Source organism: Miscanthus floridulus, chromosome 16 (genome assembly GCF_019320115.1).
Source record: "Miscanthus floridulus cultivar M001 chromosome 16, ASM1932011v1, whole genome shotgun sequence".
In the NCBI taxonomy this organism is placed as follows: Eukaryota; Viridiplantae; Streptophyta; class Magnoliopsida; order Poales; family Poaceae; genus Miscanthus; species Miscanthus floridulus.
This window is the reverse complement of record NC_089595.1, coordinates 84,580,423-84,600,455: the sequence shown is the minus strand read 5'-3', so window position 1 is coordinate 84,600,455 and position 20,033 is coordinate 84,580,423. Positions and strand designations below refer to the sequence as shown.

Genomic DNA, 20,033 nt, shown 5'->3' with positions numbered 1-20,033 from the left:
GTAGATGACATTAATCCTAAATCTCCGGTCAACAATCCATCAAAAATAGACAATTGAACAGATGACAAGCAAATGAAAAATGGCATGCTTACCTCATCGATGACATTATTTATAGAAATTTGAATAGCTCCACCCGTTGCTGCAGCAACTCATTGTAAATCTTATTGACATGACCGGCGCAGAAAAATAGGCGTTTTAAAAAATGCATATTCAAAAATCATCTCAGGCAGGCACTGGAAGTACCAATGAACTGCTGCTACTGCTACTACTGTTTCATTATAGTTTCATAGATCAATGAATGATTCAAAGACCAAATAAGTAAATGGAAATACAAGGAAGGTAATAGGCGACAAACTTGGAACCAAGTAAACCAACGAATCAGGTTGCTTGCGCTCACTTTTATTTAAGAGTATTCAAATGAGAGGTCATAATAAATATGAGGTTAAAAGCATCTTTACAGATCATTGGCATTAAGATCCAATTTAGTATTGTTGATCACTCATCACTTGCTCTATATCATTTACAAATACAAATGAAAGCCGCTTGTTGACCAATGAACGGCAAGGCACTATTCTACCTGTAGCAAAGTAAAAGACCATAAAGTCAATGAAACGATGAACTGTGAACTTAGTTTTAATTTGATAACAAAATACTAACAATGCCCATAATTTTTTGTAAGTAGCATTGGCCATGTCCTCTCTATCCTACGGCATTTTCATTATGTCCTATTTGCGCAATCCGTTGACCCAAAAACACAAATAAAATGAGCATAAGTATTCATTATGTCCTATTTGAGCAATCTGTTGACCCAAAAACACAAATGAAACAAGCATAAGTATATGTATTTTTAGAATAAAGGGTGGCTCTATCCTCACTAACCTCATTAGCTTTTGGTTGATTTAGGAGTCTATATTCCCTCATATGCCCTCTGCCAGTCCTCTTGACCCTTCTTCAATGGATGTGTTTCGTTATCCTGAAAAGCCAAATGTGGTATGCACCTTAATCATTAAGAACACATACAGAGTAGTGTATACAGTATACCATAATTTTGTAAAGTTTATACAGACGAAAAGAAAATATAAATTAGGACTCCAGTAAACTGAATTAGAAACATTCTTATTTCCCATGAGTTTCACATTATTGAGGGGATGATGGGTGAGGAGAAGGGGGTGGCGTGCAGTATAGGTACTATAGGAACCGGTGGAAACTCTTTCCTGCTGTTGTGGATCACAATCTCATTTGGATACCTGCAACGATAAATCAATTTTAAATATGAATGAGTTCTAAGCAATAGGAGGAGGGCAGAATCACTTAAGGGAACCATCACACTTGAGTAAATGTGTGCCAGATGTACGAACAGGTTGTAAGAAAATTTATCCATGATGCGGCAAGAAACGGAACTCTGCCATTGTTCGCAACCAATTAGACCCGATTAGAAATCAAGAACTGATTGAAAATAAAAATGGATGAGTGCGTACAGGGTTGGATCGGAGGAAGGGAGTAGTGCCTACAGGCAGGAGCAGAGCTAGACGATGCATGTGTGGTGGCTGCGCCGCCCCTCCCATGGCGCTAGGGCTCCCCGCCTCGCTCGGCTAACGCCTGACTCCACCGGCCGCCGAACACGTGCATCCTGCCCCCGTCGCTGTGCTCCTCCTCCTACTACTTCGGATCAACTGAGGGCCATGCGCCCATGCCGAGCTCCTGCTCCCCGCCCAGGCCGGCACCTCATCCGGTCTTGTGGGATAAGGGGCACGAATGGGGCGGCGTTGGAGGAGGGGTGTGCGTGGACTGCGTCGCGGCGAGCTGCGGGCGGGTGCGGCGGCGCCGTGGGCGGGTGCGGGTGGGCGACGATGGGGAGGCGGGCGGAGGAATCACGAGATCGAGGCTGAATCACAGGAGCGGTTTCCTTTTGTGCGGCGTGGACGCGGTCGCGCGGCGAGCGGTAGGGGATCGCAGGGGAAGGCAGACCGAGGGAGCGACGGGCGCGGGATTGCAGGCGTGGGCAGACGGACGAACCAAAACAAATGTCGCACCAAAAAATGTCCACGCTTTATTCTTTTTAGTTGTAGGAGATTACTAGGTGATTATCACCAAATGTTTGGTATTGTCCAGGGATTATCACCAAATCAAAATCAATATATACATGTGTTGATGTGTCTCAATTCGTTGTTTTTTTAAGAAAACTTCATATAACTCAAATATGCAAACCCATATTGCCCAACTAAATCTCATAGTCCCTCCTCAAGATCCGGTCCAAAACTGAGATTGCAGTTTTTTTGTCTCAACTCTCTTACCACCAACTTAAGTGACTTTTGTATCAAAGTGCCACTTCCATGCAATAACTGACGCTAATGGAGATTGTAAGCCAGGGAAGAGCATGTTCAATTTTGAAAATACTCCCTCGGGGTAGGTTTCTAAGGGCACTCCTAACCATGAAACTAGATGTTTTCTATCTTCATTAATTGTGGTGCCAACCGAGCAAAAAGATGAAATAACACTCTAATTAAAGAAGAGAGGGAGAGGAGGAGGAAATGGTTTCTTAGATAAGAAATCATGTCTAACGAGAACCAATACATAAAGAGATGTGATTGGTAGGGGACGAAGAGAAGGTATTTGATTGGATAAAAAAATGTTATATAGAAACTATTCATTGAAACTATAATTTCTATATATAGTGTCCACGTAAATTAATAGATCGATTACCCTAAGACGTAATGGCCTCCGCTCCCTATACTAAGGCTAGATTAACTCTAGCTCTAAGTTCTCAAATCTGCATGCATGCGTGCTTGGATATTGCAGCCTCATATTAACTCGCCTCACACATGTACGCAAACGAGTGGTGCATGCAAAAGAATTGAATGACTGTGTACATGAAAAAATTAAGCTTTTTAATCACAACGCATGTAAAATGTTTTGGCTTCCATCATGCGGCTTAAATGCCAAAAATAAAAACGCATTGGTAACTAAACTTACGCCTAACAAACTCGCCAATCGAAAAAGCTTGTTCACGCCTTACAAACCTGCCTGGAGGGAGTATAAGGGCAGTCCCAATAGTGTATTGACGATGGTTTCTATCCTCATTAAATGACTTGCCACGTAGACAAAATGCTAACATGGCAACGCAATTAATGAAGAAAGATAACAAAAATCCTAGAAATGGTTTCCTCATGAAGAAATCAGGTCTTCTCTTAACCCAATGCACCAAGAAACCACCAGTTTCCAGGGGGCTCGTGCCACACTCCCATTGGAGGAAGAAGATAAGTTGGGAGAGAGAAAGAGAAAATAATTATTACACAAAGACACCTCCACTGTGGAAGGTGGTTTCTATAGATGATTTCTTGTGCTATGGAAACCGCATCAGTTTCTTCCATTGGGACTGCCCTAAGCTATCTCAATTGCATACAATGAATACCTTGTTGGTCACTGAACAATAGTAGCTAAAAGACCTATCGAAATCAAAATGTTAGAACAACCACATTGTGACCACTGACCGCTCTAGGAGAAAATGGGTCACCACCCTCTAGGTCAACACCTGCAACCTCATGCTCCTAACCCAAACCGGCGGTGACTCTAGGCCACACGCTCGGTCGAGAGCATGACCGACACACTGTACCGTTTCAGAGTAAATAACTTAAGCATAACTGAATGGTCATATTATTCAGAAAAATCTATTTAAACAACATCGACATGTAGTTTAATGTACACAATCTATTTAAATTGCATTGAGGAAGTCTCAGTTCATTTCTCATTTTAATTCAATCCATTGCCTCAAGGACTGGATGTCTACATTGCTGACAGTAGCAGTCCCTGCACATCAAGAAAAAAGCATATTAGATAACACAATATCTATTACTGACACCAATTCAAATATGAATTATATGGCCCAACAGGGTGTTTAGATCAAACATTTAGCAAGAAAGGGGGATGAATAACCCTGTGTGAATTTGAAACTTACAGGTCTGCATCACATATAAGCATGCACCAACAGGTCAGTGGCATTATATGCATTGGCTTTGGTAGGCTACCCAGTAGCCCAATATTATGTAATTTTAGAGTTATCACATTTTACCGGTTCAAGTTATAAATAAATATCACATTTTAGAAATTAACAGCTATCTACATGTAGCATATAAGTTTTTATCTACATGGCATTTTAACCTAGTACAGCCCTTTGATTTGATTCATTGCAACCAAATCAAACATCACAGAACCAACGCTCGCAACTTACAGGGGCCTTCCTATTCAAATCTGAGGGAGATGGGAGCCTCACCTTGGGACTCGAGGGCGTTTCATGGCACGAGAGTCCTCAGCGTTGTTGGCGTGGATGCGCGAGTTGACGCCGCAGCGTTGGAGGTGAACCGAAGTGGTAGCCCGAATTCCATCCTTTCACTAAATTTGAGAAAATGAAAGATCAAATGCTAACTCAAAACTCAAAGTTCAATGGACAAAAACCTGTGTAGCATAGCAATTAGGCAAGTATTTATCAATGACTCACTGAAGTAAATCATCACCAATCAAGAGAAGTGAACCTTCTTTTGTCTCGGGATTGCTAGATCACCCACTATCATTGATTATTTCTTTCTAATTCGCCTTTCTAGTATTTGCAGTATATATTACAGAACTAAACAGTATAGGATTCTTTGACTGCTTGAACCAACTTGATAAATATAAAATCAAAGTACCCGGAATTGTTTAATTGCGTGTTTTTAGCTAGGAAAAGCAAATGTCCAATAATGAGAGGGGTTAGGCTGTAAATATCAAATCTTCTGAGAGCTCAGAATCTAGCTTATACTAAAGGATTAAGTCCACTTTTAGACTATCAACTATTGGGTTCGTCTAATTTTGACCCCCACCTATAAAACCGTCTAATATGGGTACCCCAACTGTCAAAACAATTCACCTTTAGCACCTAGACGCGAGCAGGGCTGTTTTGCCCGACGTGGAGCGGGTTTGACCCCTCCACGCTAGCCTCTCTCTTTCCTCCCGTCACCAGCAACAAGCAGGCTATGGCGGTGGCGCGTGTGAGCAGGGCGGTGGCGCTCGAGCAAGTTGCAGCGGCGGCGCCCGAGTAGCACGGCAGCGCGCGAGCACGCTATGGCGGCGGGCGCCTCCCTGCGCCGCAGCCGAGTCGCCGGTTCCGCCAAGCGCTCCCGCTCGTGGCGCGCCCCGTCGTAGGCTCGCTGCATCGTTGCAGCACCGCGGCCATGGCGTCGCCACCGCCACGGCCACCAGCGCGCGTGGCTGGGACACAGCCTCATTCCCCGCCGAGCCCCCTCCGCCCCAGTAGAGCCCTCCTCCACGTTCCCCACTCCCTCCCACACCGGCGCGCCTCTCCTCGGCGCGAGCGCGGGAGCAAGCAGTAGGGCCATAGGCCACCCGCCGCGAGCGCTGGCTTTGCGTGCAAATGCGGCCGTGGGAAAGCATGGCCATCTCTCTTCCCCTCTCAAATTCACGATGTATCCAATCTCTCTCTCCAATTCTTCACCACCATAGGAGCCTTGGGTCTTGAGCTCGCTACTGGGTGTGATCCCGTCGGGGGTCATCCTCTATTAAGCTTACTCGAGCCATTCGCGTCGCCGGTGGCCGCCATTCACACGGAGCTCAAGCTCCGCCACAACCAACCCCATCTCGCCCACTCTCTTTCCTACCTTCGCTTCGTTTCTGTGTCACCGTAACCTCCGGGTCGTCGTCTATGTACAGGTTTCGCGAAGCGCCGCTGGTTCACCGGGAATGCCGACGCCGCCTTAGTTCGTTGGTTGGCTTGCCACCGCCCCCATGGCTAGCACTGCTCCGCTCGCCTCCGAGCCAACTAGAGCCTTCTACAGAACACCACTAAGCCCTAGTCCGTCTTCGCCCCCTCGCTTAGCCCGGTGTAGCTGCCGCCTTGTCGAAACGCGACAACGTCGCTGCTGCCACAGACATGTGCATGGCCGGGCCACGTTAGGCTGCCGAGGCTGCTAATGTTGGTGCCCTAGGGCCACGCGACCCCCTCCGCAGCCGCCGCACATGCTCCATCCACCTCGTGCGTCGCTGGGGCGGACCTCCCCCGCCCACAGTGTGGCCAAGCTCGCCTGTCCGTATGCTGCTGGAGCTAGACGAAGGAGAGGGAGGGGATGAGTGGTTGACATGTGGGCCCCACATATCACTGAGGTGGAGGGTGATGTCCTACGTGGCGGTCAACGCCAGCGTGGCATGATCGAACCCGCTCCACATTGGACAAAACAGCCCTGCTCACACCCAGGTGCTAAAAGTAAACGGTTTTAACAGCTAGGGTACCAACATTAGACGGTTTTGTACTTGAGGATTAAAATTAGACAAACTTAATAGTTGAGGGACCAAAAGTGGAATTAATCCTATCCTAAAAGTTTTTTTACTTAAGAGTAGCCTTCCTAGATTTATGTTTCCAGAAGAGCAGGAAAATGAATGTAGCATGATAATGAAAACAAATGAATCAATACAATAGAAACATACCACCAAAGCTGAAGCATCAAGCTGGCAGCTAACGCTTTGATCTTTTCTGAATACTTAAAAATCTTAGCTTTTGAAATGCTGAAAATATAACAAATTCACCCTAAACATGCTCTGGTCATGGAAAACATATAAATAAGTAACATAGCTAAATACTTGTTTTGATGCATGAATTACTAAGAACACTGAAGGGAGTATAGGATTGTTCATAAAATAAGGTCAAACAGCAGCTTTGAAACAATTATCATAGGAATGGAGGCCATCAACTAAAAGATTGCATGAATTTATAACTATGAATCTACAGAAAGAGTTCCCTGACTTTAGGAACAATTTTTTTTTGTAACTGTGACAGAGAAACCATGCATTTATCTCCTTTTATTGCATAACAATGATTTTTCTATCTAGCACAGTTAAGAAAAAGGCTATTTTGATAATGATAATAAGTCCATCAATCCCCAGTCTTATTTTTTAGGGTCATATTGTCATTATTATCAGGAAAGGCAAATCGAACTTATAACAGATTGCTGCATTGGGAGATCATTACAGATCAAATTCGCTCATGACAAAAGTAGAATGAACTGAAAACTGAGACTCCACAATGACCAACAAATCGCAAGACGATATTCATTATTCATTCTCTATCTAAATATATGACTAATGCCTAGGGATGAAAACGGATCGGATGAGGACGGATATCACCGATATTACATTTGTTTTCATATTTCTATCCGGATTCGGATTCGAATACGGATAGTGTCAACTATGTCGGATAGGATACGATTGGATATCGACATCATAAATATGCGATTTGAGTATTCGGATACGGATACGGATACGGTATCGGATGTTGGATATCCGGACTCGGATACGGACAGATCTCAACCCCTCTAAACGGATTCGGTTTCGAATACGGTCGGAAAATATCCGTACCGTTTTCATCCCTACTAATGCCTACCAATCTGACCTCAAATTGCTCGAACGAGCGATATGCATTCCTGGCATGCATCTTCTTGACAGTACCGAGGTCCATTGGTTGCTCAATCACATTGTGGTAATCATGCAACTGTATCAATCAACAACCACAATATTAATATTCAACAGCTCCCTACCAAACGAATTGGCAGCTCCCTCTTACATTTGGATTGCAAGTTTGCAACAAATCCCTCTTGTCTTTGCATCAAGGATATGAAACACACACTTTTGCAGCTCTCTGTTACTAAAAACCGTATCCATGAAAACAAGAACACAGGGGGAAAATATTTTGAATATTTCTGCGATTACCAGCAGATAAAAAACAAGCGACTATCCATTTTTTGTCATATTTAAATCTGCAGTGTGGGGGACACTAAGGGATAGGGTGTAATTCTGGAATGGCTCAGATACATATAAGGTCGATGGTAAGACTTAGGAGTGCTAGAGGTGTAATGCCATAAGATATCATTGGATTCGTCCTTGTGCACCTCAAGGATCTTTGGAAACGATCATCCAGCAATCAAAATAGGCATGCTCTACAATAATTTAGGGAGCCATATGTGCAATTTGCAAGTACTCAAATTGGGATAAGAACTTGGCACAATTTTAAAAATCCGAATGTATAATTTAAAATGTATAGACCTAAATGAGAACTCGGATCAAGGATCCTCAGTAAAATTTACTCTTTCCTAATCTATTAATTCCCACGTGTACAAAGGTATCTCCCGCGTGATTAAAGGGTGGATCCAACTAAAATCTAAGATTGTGTTTTTTTTCTTTGATAATCACTAAAATCTAAGATTGTAATACTGGATGGCCTAGGTTCTTAGAGTACCCAATATTTTTTTCCCAAAAACATGGAGTTTTACAACTTCTAAAAAACATTGGAAGAAATAAAGAAGGTCATCTCCAAGAGTTTTTAATAATCCACTCCTAAAATATAGAAGACAATTTACATCAGGAATCATATACTATTTCTAAATTATCCTAACCACTTTTATATATTCTTTCTCTCTTATACATTTGCATCAGGAACTCTTTCCTACTCTTTATTCTTTCCACGCCCTTTCACCTTTAGATTGGTCGACAAACATGCGCGGAGAGAGAAGATACGCGCGACTTGGAAGCACATAACTTTATAGGGTGACTTTTCCCAAGTTTTAAAAGATGAGGATGGATTAGGAGTTATTGAAGAGGAGTTTTTTCTTATCTTGCGAAAAACCAAAGATTAGGAAAGGATTTAGGGAGCTCTCGGAGATGCTCCAGGGTGTGAGAATTCAAAGATGTACTTGTACCGCTAAATGAAGTGTTTTGTTTGATGCTACTCACATGAAAGAAAACATAAAAGCAACACAGGGGAGCCTTTGCCTTTGCTTGAACTATTTTTCAGCCGAGTCGACCTATTTCAACTTATTCTTTCTCACATAACATTATTAAATTAGCCGAAATCAGTCGACTTTAATACCAGGGCAAGAGCCGACAGTCTTTATGAAAGGAGTGGCAGCCTGGCAGGAGTAGTAAACTAGGAATGAATATCGCGGCGGTGACAGCACTGGGTGCAGTCAGTGACGTGGTGGCTCTCCCTGGGTCGCTGACCACTATGGACCACCGACACGTGATGGTCCTGCCTGGACCTCGGGATTGCCTGCCGCTGTTTCTGGAGACCTTTGTTCCATTCAGCGCCCGCTGTTGTTTGATTCTCACACACTCCCAAGTCCTCCTAATCCTAATCGGCTACCTCTCTCCCGCGGCGAGATTTGATGGAATGCTATCAGCTTTGTGCTGCTGCGGCCGATGACTATTCAATTAGCCACTACGGATCGGATAATCAATTAGCACTCCTCCAGATAGAGTTCAGATCCATCTCTATCTCTATTTTATTTCTTGCTGCTGCATGCATTGCGCGAGGGCCAGGTGAGAGAGGATCTTTGCGCACATGCTGCTGGCACGCTGCCATGACCCGGACGTGATGCCATCCTCGTCGACGTGAAAGAATCATCTGGAGTCAACTCAATCTGCGTGTTTCGGTGCGTGTGCCCCATCAAAATACGTATCCAAAATGGGTGTTAGTGTCATCCAGATATTATATAGCGATAATATTTCCCAAACAAATCACGCTAGTTTGGATATTCAACGGTATTAATTTCAGAAAAAGCTAGCGCTCCGGTGTCTTGTAAGATTCTGGCACTCGAATGATTCTAGCCTATTCTAAAACGCCACGTCGTCCTGTAGTGCCGAGCTGTCATCAATTTGGTATGGGCCTGGTCAATTGCTTGCTCTGTGTTCGATCTCTTGCGCCATGTCAGTGTGTGCTGGCATGCTAATTGCTCAAAGCCGTAACAAGGATGCCTTAAATGGTATATTTATTCATGTAGGCAAGGTATTGCTCCATCTCTGAAAGTATACAACGTTGTTTGACTTGGTGCAATTTAGAAGATCATATTTTTTATCGCTAATTCCTCTCATAATATATCATTCATGGCAGCAAAATTTTAAAATATACAGCATATTATGATACAAATATAATGAATCACTTTTGTAAGACAAACTTCTATTTGTTAGGTGACAATTGAAATATATTTGTGCTCTATATATTTTAGAATGGACCGAGTACCTATAAGCATCCCATTGGTTTATACTAGCTATAGGACTCTCCCAGGGGTAGAGCGGCAACCCATCTAAGAGCATCTCCAACAACACAAAAAATATAATAAAAAAACAAGTTTTGCATTTTTTTAATAATTATTGGAAAGGAAAAACAACTTCATCACCGACTGTTTCGAATAATACACTCTTAAAAAATAAAAAAGTAGACTCATTTAAAGATTTCTTTTCGCCACTCGTATAACACGTAAGCCGATACCATTGCCGATGCTAGCCGCCCCACAGCCAGCCACCCCCAGCGCCTAACTCACACCTAGAACCTCCAAAATAGAATCTCTATTGCCCGCTCTACCTCCCTATGTTCTCATATCTGTAGTTGGAGATCCAATTTTAGCGAACCTCTCAAGCGGCGACGGCGGTCAACCCCTCATCCATAGCTTGCTAGCCATATCGGTAACCTAACTAGCTATCAGCCAGAACCTACAAAATAGCTTGCATAAGCCAACCGCTGATTGTATGTTATTGCCATAGTCCCTACAGCTATCTAATAGTCTATCCATATACTCCCTCCATATAGTAATAGTTACCTATTGCTACACTATACCATTAACACACGGTCCACCTCATTCTTTCACATAGTTTTCTTTGAAGATGTGCATGAGCTAACTAGAAAATAGAACCCATATTGCCCGAATTCCCGGCCTATTTGGGTATTGGGGTTCAGGCTAGAGTCCCGATTGAGTTTAGCTTGGGTAGAGGCTTAGGATTCGATAATCCAAATAGTCTTTAAAATTTTAAGTATACAAAACTTCCTCACCCAACATGTCATGAAGCCCATCTCTCGCCCCAAGCCTGCTAGGCCACAAGTCATATATATGAGCAGAAACTCCTCCCAACCTCCTCATGAATGGCACTTCTACCTAGCAGCTAGCGCCAAGTTGCCCCCACCCCCGCTCGTGCCCACCACCTAGCACCATGACGCAACTGCCTATGCCAACTGCCCAGTGGCACACCACCTCCCCACAAACCCACCTATGTCTAGCGCCATGCCTCGCGTCGCCACTCGCCACCTCCTATCCTACACTTGTATCTGTGTTTCCTTCGTCTACACCTAGCGCTCCGTCTCCCTCCGTCGCTTGTGGCCTAAACATGTTGGTGTGTCGCTTCGCCATTGCTCCTTGCCCAACGTTTCCAAGAACCAAGAGGATGAGCAAGTCGACGACTAGTCCCTCCCATTCGTGCACCGATCGAAAGAACAACGACCGTCCGTTTGGTCCATTCGGTGGAACGAATAGACCGAACCAAAATAACCAGTCCATTAGGATTGGGCCCATAGAATATTTGCAGAATTATTGTCCGTAATTCTTGATATTTGAATAATCTTAACACCAAATAGACCGAATTGATATACTGACCGAATGTCTAGCCCTAGAACTAGTTATATAAGTTTAGAGTTTGCTCTCTTCTCTTTCCTCTCATCTTTACTACGTCAACACAAATTTGACATGGCACGATCTTGCCTGAGGGCGACCATACTTGTGTTCGTTGCAAGCTTCTGGGTGTGCACATGACCTGGCCACATGGGGATTCGGCGAGTCAAAGCAACTTGATGCAGAGCTAAGGTAGCTTTTGTATGCTAGTAGTATATTTGACACAAGTAGCACGCTCAAGAATTAATTTGAGTTGCTCAAGTCCACGCACCATTTTTTTTTTAATTTCTTTCCAATTTTACTACTACAATCCTAGGCTTAACCGCGGTAGGAGACCGTGGCCACGTCAGCCGAATTTTTTTGATTGGCTCAGCTCTCCCCATTGTTGATTTGATGTATGCTCCCGTAAAGAAAAAAAAAAGGAAAACAAAAAAACGGACATTCTACATCACGCAACAGGGCTTTCAATAAAAGCTGAAATAATCTCCTTTCCAAGAAAGAAAAAACAGAGACGCAACAAATCATATAATTGATGTATCCCATACATCCATTTTCAAGAAAAAAAATAAACAAGTTAATGCATTTATTTATTTATTCTCTCGATCAGGCTTGACAGCCTGTTTTTCATCAAGAAGACAGCTCCATTTGGTTGAAGTATCTTTTGCTTATCGCTTCACATTGTAGCCATCTCTTGAGCGAATATCAATGTGAGATCATACCTAGCCCGATCGCGAAGAACACGGAGCAGGCACAGCCAGCCAAGCCACGTTCCTTTGACCTTTGGTGCCTAGTGCCTTCAGGCCGGTTCTTCTCCGCAAACACGCGTTTCAGCGTTTCCCGTGAAAAAGGTAGCATGCCAATATTATGGACTTGTGGTGCCCGTATGTGATAGAAGAGCCATATATAAGGAACTGGAGATAGTTTTCGAGCTGAATAGGCAAACCTTTACGTCTAAAAAGACTCTAATGTCATCATCTATTTGGTGATACCAACCTCGTCCATTAAGAATTATCCTCTAGTCGGTGCCTACGTGTCCTCGTCCAATAAAAAATCATCCTCCACTCGAAGCTCAATATGTCCGTGTCCTACTCGGTTTCGATGCAAAGACCGGGTCCACGTATCTGTGTCCGATATGAAGTCCTTAAAGCTTACATGTCTGCATCCGATTACTATGGTTCACTTCGAAGAATCATGACCCCGGTGCAATGCACAGTCATATATCTAGTTAAAAAAAACAAGAAACGAAGTTGGACCTTTTTTAACGGCTGCACTAGCGCTCAGACGCCTGGACGGACTCCCACGTCCAGATGCTCGCGCCTGCTACACGCACAGGCAGGGCCTGCCCGAGCCACTACCCCACGCTTCTCTGCTTCCCACACCCCTCCACGCCTACCGCGCCGCTCCCCTCCATGCACGGTGCTCCAGCAGCTGTAGCAGGCAGCTGTGGCAACTGGCTCACATTGCAACGTGCACGATACCCCGATCTACTTTTAAACATCCAAATAAAACAATTGCAACATACGTACGAAACAGTTGAAACATTCAAAATATGCACCTAAAACACATGAAAACACTTGAAAAATAATTGCAAACATATGCAACATATAGATAAAACACTTACAACATATGTGTGAAACATACGCAACATCCAGATAAACACACTTGTAACATATGTCTGAAAAAAACAGATGAAACATTGAGAATAGACACTTGCAACATACGTGCACAATCGTTGCAACATATGCAACACCCCAATCAAATTTTGCAACATCCGCTTGAAATACTTGAAACATACCTACGAAACATCTGAAACACTTGAAACGCACTTGCAACATGAGGGAGCCCGGGGTTGTGCGATTCCAGCCGTCGGGGTCGGAGCCGGCACTGCGCGAGCACCACCACCACCACCACCATCGCTATCATCACCGGGCTTGGCTCGGCTGGACAGGTGGCGTGGGATGGGCACGCTGCAGCAGCGAGGCAGAGTGGGCACGTGGCGTCCGAACGGGAAGGCCGTGGCTGGAGAAGGCTGCCGCATTAGAGAAGACCAGCGATGGGCGAGCGGCGCGGTGGATGCGCCCACGGTGATCACATGCGTTCGATAGTGGGGAAAAATATCGCTGTGTTTTTTCTTAGAAACCGCGTCGTACTGAAGGCCTGTTGGCCCGATCGTTGACAGGCCTAGGAACGAGCCACACACTTGGGCGAACGTCCATGCGCTAGTATTATCTTTTTTTTAAAGAAGATTAAGCAAGTAATTTTCTCTTGTCGCTTGGAGTGACCAGTTGTCTTCCGGAACATTTTCGTTGCCTTTATCATTCAGATTTTTGTCCAATGACAGATTGACACCTCAAAAGTAGAATAAAATATTAAAATGATACATAACCAACAGAGAAATACGAAAAAAACAAAAAAAAAAGAATTGGCAGAAAAAAACAGCATGTAACAAACAGCAAAGAATCAACAGAAAAAAAAATAATGAAACGGACTCAAGATAACCAGAAAAATAATTAAATAAGTGGACCCCGCATGTTACTTTTTCATAGCAAAACAAGGTGACGATGAGTCGATGATGGCATGGCCGGCCGGGCGCGGGCCGGAGGCTCTTTGCGTGCGGTCAGCACGCGTAGTAGTCGACGAGCTCGTCGAGAGACTCCGGCTGCGGGCCCGCGTTCTCCAGCATCCACAGCAGGTGCTCGAACAGCACGACCTCGCCGACGACGACGGTGCCCGCCACTCCCCCGGTGGCGCCGGCGCAGCCGCCGGTGCGGTCGACGAGGGTCTGGAACAGCAGGTGGCCCACGAGCTCCTCGGCGATGAGGTAACGGTGGCGCGACTTGCCGACCTACACCGGGTGCAAGGCCCTTGGGCACATCCACGCCGTGGAACGACGACGTGCCGCCGTGCTCGTCGCTGGAGACGATGGCCCCATCGTGGCCGTCGTCGCTGGGCGGTGGCGTGCGGGCGATGCGGCTGGACGAGTGCCACCTCCTGAGCACCGTGGCGTGGCCCGCGCACCCGGGCTCCGTGGCTACCACGACGACGGCGAGGTTTCAGACCACGTGGCGACGCCGACGGCCAGCGTGTAGAACCGCGCAAATGAGCCCGTACCCGTAACGCACCCAACACTATGACATCACAGAAAAGAATCGCACGAATCTACAGACAATCTCAACCACACAAAAGTGAATGAAAACAAGACATCATATCATCCATGAGTTATTGAGAAATTCCGCTTGGGCTTTCCGTTCCGTGATCGATTTGTGCTGGGTGCACGGACATTGGTGGGCGGACATGAGATTTGGGCTGATCAAGATCTGCTTACTTTAATGGCTTTAGCGCTTCCGATAGAACTATAAAGCCCGGTTCGTTTTGGGTCTAAAATGGCTGCTCGGACCCAGCTGCATAGCAAGGCAATAGTTGGGCTCCCCTAAAAAAAAAAGCAATAGTTGGGCTGGCCACTTTGGAGTTTGGACCATTGCTTTTCCTTTTCTGGTCTTGGCAATAAATTGGAGCAAGGCAACAATCGAGAGCACGGATTTTAGGATTCTTATTGGGTCTACTTCCTCCATCCATGCTAAATTGCTATGTATATATAGTATTTTGGCTTTTTTATACATAGATTATACTACGTATTTAGACATACACGATGTCTATACAGTAAAAGATATGTGCCTAAAGCTAAAATGATTTTAAGTTTAGAATGGGAGGGAGTAACTCTTTTAATACAGTTCTAAATAAAACTTTTTTAATACAAAACCACTTCATTTACTCCAGTGATATGAATTTTTATATATTAACTTTAGTGAGAAGAGGTGACTCGACGTCTCCCTGAACCGATTGTCCCGGGTTGGGACTATTATATTGCTTGGGGATTCGAACCAAGTTTGCCGGATGTACCGTTCACTCATTCTAGCATAGTAAGCAACGATATATGTTTTAATATATTAGTATGTCTTAAATACGCTTGTACACAATATATTTCTTTGATATATATATATATAATTGACCCAATCATTTTGCTTGAAGAGACACTTTCATATTTCAGGATTGAGGGAGTGGATGTTGAGAGCTTTGATGTAGATAATGGTCGATTGGTCCAATCTCGAATTGGCTTTTCCATAGCCGCTAGGAGGAGTACATGTGTTGTACAAATCTTAGAGGTGAGAGTAAAGGTACCTGAGAAGAAAGTTACAATTATATATGATGTTAAATCATGTTTGAATAAGCTTACGAATATTGGATACACCCTGCCTACACTATCCTCCATGACGATACAAGCAATAGATGCGGGCTCGTATCATGATGTTGCGGGCTTCTGTGCAAGGATTGCTCGAACCAACTAAAATGATGTGGTAAAGTCGAAGTCGAACTCATAGCTTATATTCAGATTTGTTGTTATTCGAAAGCTTTGTTCTCATATCCATTTTTTGTGCCAACAATTACAGGTTGAGGACTATGACTTAACCTATACAGGTTGTAGCTTTGAAGCCATTCTAAACCACAATATATGCATTGGGTTTTGATTAGAAATATGCCGATGAATATCCAATACTCACTACGGAAGGATTTCAGAAAAAGCTGATTATGACTAAGTGGGGATCATCTGACCCACCGGCTTCTCGACCACCGCTTACCGTCGTTAGTAGACCCTGTGATCATACTTTTGAAGCAAGGGAGAGTGTACTACTTAATGTGTTGCTCTACGTCAATAATATTTGTGGATACAAAATCGGTGACCTACATTTCGCCGAGTACATAATACGACGTAGTCAAACTTGGCGGTGATCTACTTGAGCTTGCATGAACTTGGTGTGTAATTGAACTTTGGGGTTGGACATCTAGTTTATTGTAATGACTTGTTTTAAATTATTATGGTTTGTATGAACTTGATGAATGGGGATGATCATTGTAATATATAAGCTCTTAATTAGTTCCATTTTTATTTATGCATGACGTACAATAGTATACCATATAATACGTGTACGAAAACTATTTGAAACAAAAACAAATTGAATGGAAAGAAACTACAAAAGAAAAAAAAACAAAAAGTGTAATATTTAGTCCCGATTGGTTATACCAACCGGGTCTGGAGGTGTGGCAGAACCGCCTAATCTAATGTCTCCCAAGGGTGCTTGTCTTCCATTACACACTAAGTACCCAAGGGAGGACACCAAATTACACGGTTCCGTCGGACACACCCTAGGGAAGAACTCGAAAATCCATATTTTTCATCAGGATCACAAATAAGAGAATAAAGCTTACATCATTATTAACCATTTCTTACATCACTTTACATGTAACATCAGAGTATAGCATTTATTATTTAACAGCGGAATGCAATCATATTATCAGAGTTATGAACAATTTAATTGAACAGCGGAATATAAACATGTGAACAGAGTTACAACGGAATTAAACATCTATTTATGATGTGATGAAATATCGATATATAAACTACGACAACAAATTATAAAACTTTTATTTAATAAAACATTTGGTGAGAGTTATAAATAAAAACTATGATCACAGCATAAAAGAAATCATCTCTAAGCCCACCAGGAGGAATCCACACACAAAGGTTAGCTCTAGCCTCCACCTATCACCTGCAACAGAGGAAATAAAATCCTGAGTACTCAATTGTACTCAGCAAGACTTATCCGATATGAGGAAAGAAAAGACTCCAAGGATATGCAAGGCTATCTGGCTTGTGGGTTTATTACATCTGTAGGAAGCATTACTAAGCGTGCGTCCTTATATTCGATTCTTATTAGCAATCGCATTATTTCATTAACTAACCATTCTATGTAAGCACCTGTGCTACTTTCAAATAGGTAGTAAGCGATCATATTTCCTTTTTTCATCTTTCATCTTTCAGTTCTTACTACGGTGCTAGATCGTAGACAAGCCGTACCGGATCACCCAGCGATTCACAAATCACTGCCCCCAATTGGGTACCTCGAAAACACACGCCCCGCTTGTACCCTAGGCACAAGCAGGACCAACCCACTACACTCTTGTCATGAGGTCCAGGTCTCCGTCCAAACTGGGACTCCAAGCCCCCACCCCTGAGTCCCAGACTCAGTGCGGTGCAAGGACCTCCTACCCAAAAACACATGACAAGAGAGTAACAAGTCTTCCCTGCACCCATACCCAAGTATGTGCTCAGGATAATAAGTCTATGACTTGCCTAGAGTCCAATGCAACGACCGATCCTTAACCGACACGGACAGGAAAAACAGTGTAACCAAGCTATGCCCCGTTGGCTACAGGACATAACCTCTTACACCCACCAATACCCAAACCATATCCTTGCCCGGTCACTATTTTCCTTTCTACCATTTTATATATTTCAAGTGATAATAATACAGTAATATATTTCCTATCTCTCGTGAGTGACAGGTAATCACTCGACTTCTACTAGAGTCCTGTAGCATAGCAATCTACATGATCCTGTCATACTAGTAAGACTCATAGGATAAAGATTTATATATGCAAGTGGGTTTCATTCAACTTCTTAAAACTTAATGCAAAAATATAATTTAAAGTGCAGAATAATAGGGGTAATGCACCGGGGCTTGCCTGGGTAAAAATATAATCAGAAGTTAGCTTTCTATCATGGCGACACGATCTCCAAAAGCACCATTTCTCCAGCAACTCCCGATGACTCTGTGATCTATCGATGTCCCTATTATGATATGCAATGAGATGCAATACAAAGACGTAATTAATCGACTACAACCGTGACTCGTAAAATATGATTTACGTCTCTCAAGTTAACGAGCTAGTTCTAATGATGATCGTACTTAGGCTACTTATCTATGTTATCGAATAAGGCGTTTTTTCCAACAAATATTTTAGTCATGAGACCCCAAGGCAATTCTTTATCTATTTCATTGATTTAATATATATCCAAACTAGGACTCAATAGTTAACCTAGCAAACTAATTATTTTGTAGCTACAAAAATTATAGTGAGCAGCTAATAATATTAGTAATTTACTGTAAAATTTTCAGAGTCAACACCATCACCAATTTATCGTGGAAATTCCTACAAGTTCACATTTTAACAATACTAAACATGTTAAAATAATTAGAGCTACCCTAAAAACATTTTACGACTAGATGAACCAATTACGCTAATAGATAGATCATGATTTTAGAAGACTAATAAAATTGGTTTCACTATTTTTGGACACCTACATAATTTTATTTTGAATTTACAAATTTACCTTATAAGCTAACTTAGAAATTGCTCTACAAATCGAAACAGGCCGACGTCAACAACCTCGGCCCAACGTGGAACAACGCAGGCGGTCCAGTGGAGCCGGTGGCCCAGACAGGAGGGGCGCATGGTCACGGCGCGGGTGGCCCAGACGCACAGGCAGCGGCCCAACGCGGGGACGGGCGCGAGCAGCCCAGCCAGAGCAGCCGACGGCCCATGTGCGGCGCAGGCGCGACGACGGCAAGCCAGCCCAGCGCGGAAGAGCCCAAAGGCGCGACGCGCATTTTGTAGAAAGAACCCCACACTTTTCTCTATTCAACCCGAGATCCACAAGTGTTGTTCATTTGAGTCACGTATTTTACACATAGAACCCTGTATTAATTTCTATTCGCACTATCTCACCTTCCCTTCATCCTCAAGAGCAGAGGAGGCATGGGACAGGCGCGGCCGGCCAAATCCCGGCCACCTGCGCACCCGCCGGTGGTGGGAAGACGGCACGGGGCAGCGGCGGAGGTGAAGCGGATCAGTGGCGGGGGCGCTTCGTCGGCTCCAGGCAGCAGGCTGGCCGGCACGGACAATGGCACGGCGCAGCAGCGGTCGAGCAGTGCGCGCTCGAGGTGCGCCATGGTGATGGCGGAGGCGTCAGCGCGTGGCGCATGGGAGGAGCCGTGGGGAAACCGACACCGGCGGTGTCCAGCCGGGGCGGGTCGTGGAGGCGGACTGGTGCGGCGGTGGCCGAGGAGCTCGCGCCCGCCCGCGCACACGCGAGGAGGCAGAGCAACAGTGGGCGTGGCCAAGGCGTGCTACGGGGCAGCGGGCAGGTCGCGGTTCGGCCAAGCACTGCGGCACAGGCGTCGAGAAGCAGCGGGTCCAGCGCGGGACCGGGGGTGCACGCGCGCTCACGCAAGAGGCCGACGATGGACAGCAGGAGGAGGATCGAGGCAAGCGGCCGCGGCGGTGAAGCCATACTAGCGCGGACGGCGGCGGCGGTGCTGCGAGGTTTGGGCGCGCGACGCGGGAAGGGAAAAGGAGGGGCGGCGCTGCGGAGCAATAGGCCCAACACGGGGCCGAGGGCGCGTGCGCTCACATGCCGTGGCCGGGCGATGGCGGCGCAGTCAGGCGGGTGCTCACGGGAGGCAGAAAAGAGCAGGGAGGCGGTGTGCCGGACCCAACCAGGATAGATGGCCGGCCACGGCGGGGCATGGATGAACCGGCTGACGAGGCACGGGCAATGCGGTGGCTTGGGCGTAGCAGGGGCGGACAGCAGCTCGGCCTCGGTGTTGGAGCAAGCAAAGAAAGGAGGTAGATAGCGACAGACACCGAGAGAGTGAGAGA

At 44.9% G+C, this 20,033-nt stretch overlaps 1 pseudogene; it reads right to left on the bottom strand.

Moving 5' to 3' along the window:
• Nucleotides 1–14,091: 14,091 nt before the first annotated feature.
• Nucleotides 14,092–19,324, bottom strand: LOC136510945 (auxin-responsive protein SAUR76-like; annotated as a pseudogene).
• Between the last annotated feature and the right edge of the window lie 709 nt (nt 19,325–20,033).